Source organism: Mastomys coucha, unplaced genomic scaffold, assembly GCF_008632895.1.
Source record: "Mastomys coucha isolate ucsf_1 unplaced genomic scaffold, UCSF_Mcou_1 pScaffold4, whole genome shotgun sequence".
NCBI classification, from domain to species: domain Eukaryota; kingdom Metazoa; phylum Chordata; class Mammalia; order Rodentia; family Muridae; genus Mastomys; species Mastomys coucha.
Genome location: NW_022196910.1, coordinates 2,856,480 through 2,860,742, shown reverse-complemented (window position 1 = coordinate 2,860,742; position 4,263 = coordinate 2,856,480). Strand labels below are relative to the sequence as shown.

General features: G+C 48.2%; 1 pseudogene; it reads left to right on the top strand.

Annotated features, from left to right (window-relative positions):
- The first annotated feature begins 2,371 nt into the window (after positions 1–2,371).
- LOC116075926 lies at positions 2,372–3,662 on the top strand (annotated as a pseudogene).
- The last annotated feature ends 601 nt before the right edge of the window (positions 3,663–4,263 follow it).

The following is a 4,263-nucleotide window of genomic DNA, read 5'->3' as shown; positions in this document are numbered from 1 at the left end:
TCAGGCGTTAGCTTTAAAGATTTGAGATTTTCCAGGAGACAACCCAGTGGGGTGCCTGGAGGGACTGTTGAAGACAGTCTCGAACCCATTGGGGGGTGGTTGGATGTTCCTACCAGCGTCCTGAGAACAATCCAAGCACCAAGGTAAATTAACAGCCGAGGCTAGTGGTTTCAAGTCGTCACGAGAAACCCTACTGGCAATTTGGCAGGGCCCGGTGGCCTGCGGGGGAAAGTAACTCACCCTGGATCCAGGGGTTTGGGGGGCAGTAGCCCGGTAAGTATTAAGGGGTGGGAGTTACCTCCGAGGGAGGGGCGCCCAACGGTAGGATGTCCTAACGCGTATGTTGGGGAAATCTGTACTCCATCAATTCCAGAGAAGGTTAGCCAGACCTTATCTGGGAATCTGGAGGTCTTCTCCCTGACTGATCCTATTAATTAATATGCCGGTGTCTGTGCGGCTGGTTATGAACAATCTGGTAAATGGAAAAAAAACACAGAGCTGAATGGTGCCTGAGTGGGTACGATGGAATGTAGCAGCGGCAGGAGCCGCTCCACCTGGCAGCCGGGGTCCCAGCAGCCGCTCCACGTGGCCGTGTACCCTGTCTGCCCCGGCGGTGAGGAGCCGGTCGGTAGATGCAAACTGCCATGCTCCCAGGTTTCGGTTTTGAGTCGCGGCGGGAAGCGTCTGCAGACACCAGGCCCAGGCAGTTCCACATGTAAGAGGTTTAATTGGAAGGGGGTAGAGGGGTAGCAGCGCAGGAAGAGAGAGGGGAGAGAGAGAAGAAAAGAGAGAAAAAGATGAAGGAAAGTACATATATATATATATATATATATATATATATATATATATATGTCGTGACGTAGCAGTCCAGGTAAAGGTGGGAGCTGAACCCAATGGATTCTGGGAATATGGTGGCCGTTGCCCTGGCGACAGGTCTGTAGACCCGCTCATATATCTGCCGCAGGTTCTGGATGCTAACATAGATGGCCTGTTGTGTTCTTTGGGTGCATGTCTCCCAGGACTTGAGCGGAACTCCCTATGGGGTCTTTCAGAACCAGAGCAGTGAGTATCCCCTTCCCCCTCTTTTCCCCAGCATAGGTGCCTCTGGCCTTTGGAGAGGGCACACAAAAGGGAGCCCAGCCTGTCAACTGATTGTTGCAATCTCTCTTTCATGACAGCACTCCCTCCTCCCCTAACCCCCCCCCCCAGATGCTGGCCTTGGGAACAGATGAAAGGCAGCCTACCCTAACATCTAAATCGCTGAAATTTGCCCTCACTCCCCTGGTTTTCAAGGGCCAGCACTTCTCTGGTACAGATGGCTCCTGACCCTGAAGGAAGCAGGAGCCAATAGGCTTGAAGTGATAAAAGCCTGCTCTTAGACTATGGGGGAGGCAATTAAGTGTTCCTACACAGATATGAGCAGTTTGTAAAATACACTAGGTTCTGAAAACCTAATGAGTTAACTTCTTCCCAGGTTAGGAAGGTCCTTTTCCAGGTCCTGCCCTCTGAACAAACATTAACAGGTTTGAAACACAGCATTCCGTTCCCTCTCACATAATGTCAAGGCTTAGCAACCCCTACTTGTGTTTTTTTTTTTCTTTGTAAACACTTAGACCTGAAAGCTTACTCTCCTTTCTGTTCCATCAGGAAGGTTGGTGGCCCAAGCTCACGTTTGAATAAAAATTCTTATGAAATTGTATCGAGTTGTGATTCCTGGTAGTCTCATTGGGGTTTTTATAATCTTGGCACAACAAGAAACAACAAAAGCAAAACCTGGTTCTGTGAGAAAATCAACAAGATGGATAACCCCCTAGCCAATCTAACTGAAATTCAGAAGTGGAGGCTCACAGCCATCCACTGTACTGAGCACGAGTCCCCAATGAAGGAACTAGAGAAAGGACCCAAGGAGCTGAAGGGGTTTGCAGCCCCTTAGGAGGAACAACAATATGAACTAACTAGGACCCCCAGAGCTCCCAGAGAGTAAACCACCAACCAAAGAGTACACATGGTGGGACTCATGGCTCCAGCTGCAAATGTAATAGAGAATGACCTAGTCGGTCATCGATGGGAAGAGAGGCCCTTGGTCCTGTGAAGGCTCTATGCTCCAGTGTAAGGGAATTCCAGGGCCAGGAAGTGAGAGAGGGTAGGTTAGTGAGCAGGGGGAGTGGGGTAGAATAGGGGTTTTTTGGAGGAGAAACTAAGAAAGGAGATAACATTTGAAATGTAAATAAAGAAAATATCTAATAAAAAATCACAATTTGTATTAATGATAAGTTCTTTTAGTTTATTTGTGCAGTGTTTTTTCCTGATGCTCAGTTCCTTGTAAATAAACTTATTGAACTCTTGAAATAAAAGATGAAATGAGAGTTCATCGGTAGCGGGAGAGGAGAGCAGACCCCAGAGAGCCCTGAGAGCCCCACCGCCGCTGCCGGCCTAGTCACCATCACACCCGGGAGGAGCCGCAGCCGTCACCACCGGCCCCAGTCACCATCACTGCAACCATGAGCAGCGAGGCCGAGACCCAGCAGCCGCCAGCTGCCCCCGCTGCTGCCCTCAGCGCCGCCAACACCAAGCCCGGCGCGGGTAGTGGCGGCCCAGGCGGCCTCACATTGGCGGCGCCCGCCAGCAGGGACAAGAACGTCATCGCAACGAAGATTTTGGGAACAGTAAAATGGTTCAATGTAAGGAACAGATACGGTTTCATCAACAGGAATGACACCAAGGAAGATGTATTTGTACCCCAGACTGCCATAAAGAAGAATAACCCCAGGAAGTACCTTCGCAGTGTAGGAGATGGAGAGACTGTGGAATTTGATGTTGTTGAAGGAGAAAAGGGTGCCGAGGCAGCAAATGTTACAGGCCCTGGTGGAGTTCCAGTTCAAGGCAGTAAATACGCAGCAGACTGAAACCATTATAGACGCTATCCACATCGTAGGGGTCCTCCACGCAATTACCAGCAAAACTACCAGAATAGTGAGAGTGGGGAAAAGAACGAGGGATCGGAAAGCGCTCCTGAAGGCCAGGCCCAACAACGCCGGCCCTATTGCAGGCGAAGGTTTCCACCTTACTACATGCGGAGACCCTATGCGCATCGACCACAGTATTCCAACCCCCCTGTGCAAGGAGAAGTGATGGAGGGTGCTGACGACCAAGGTGCAGGAGAGCAAGGTAGACCAGCGAGACAGAATATGTATCGGGGTTACAGACCACGATTCCATTCCGCAGGGGCCCTCCTCGCCAAAGACAGCCTAGAGAGGATGGCAATGAAGAGGACAAGGAAAATCAAAGAGATGAGACCCAAGGTCAGCAGCCACCTCAACGTCGGTATCGCCGCAACTTCAACTACCTACGCAGACGCCCAGAGAACCCTAAACCACAAGATGGCAAAGAGACAAAAGCAGCCGATCCACCAGCTGAGAATTCGTCTGCTCCCGAGGTTGAGCAGGGCGGGGCTGAGTAAATGCCAGCTTAACATCTCTACCATCATCCGGCTTGGTCATCCAACAAGAAGAAACTGAAATTCCAGCAATAAGAAATGAACAAAGATTGGAGCTGAAGACCTTAAGTGCTTGCTTTTTGCCTGTTGACCAGATAAGTTAGAACTGTCTGCATTATCTATGCAGCATGGGGTTTTTATTATTTTTACCTAAAGATGTCTCTTTTTGGTAATGACAAACGTGTTTTTTAAGAAAAAAAAAAAAGGCCTGGTTTTTCTCAATACACTTTTAACGGTTTTTAAATTGTTTCATATCTGGTCAAGTTGAGATTTTTAAGAACTTCCTTTTCAATTTGTAATAAAGTTTACAACTTGATTTTTTCAAAAAAGTCAACAAACTGCAAGCACCTGTTAATAAAGGTCTTAAAAAAAAAAAAAAGATGAAATGAAGAAAGCCCAAATAACACATAAGGGAAGCTATATCAGAATTAAATAGGACTTCTTAACAGAGACAAAAGGTGTGGGGGTCCGGCCAGCAGAGCCCACACTATCGTGGGTGGTCTCAGACTGGAGATTATTGAGAACGTGTGGAAACAAGTGGGTGGGGAAGACAAAGAGACGACACCAAGAAAACTTTATCAAGGTGTGCTTTACTTTGGGTGCAGAGTGTTTTTATAGTAAGGCAAAAAAACAAAAAACAAAAAAAACCAAAACAAACAAACAAACAATAATCAAACTCTTAACATAAACATGAGACCACCAGAGACCCGGGAGGGATTCGCCATTTTCTCTCGGGTGAGTTTCTGAGACCTGAGCAGCCAGCCGGG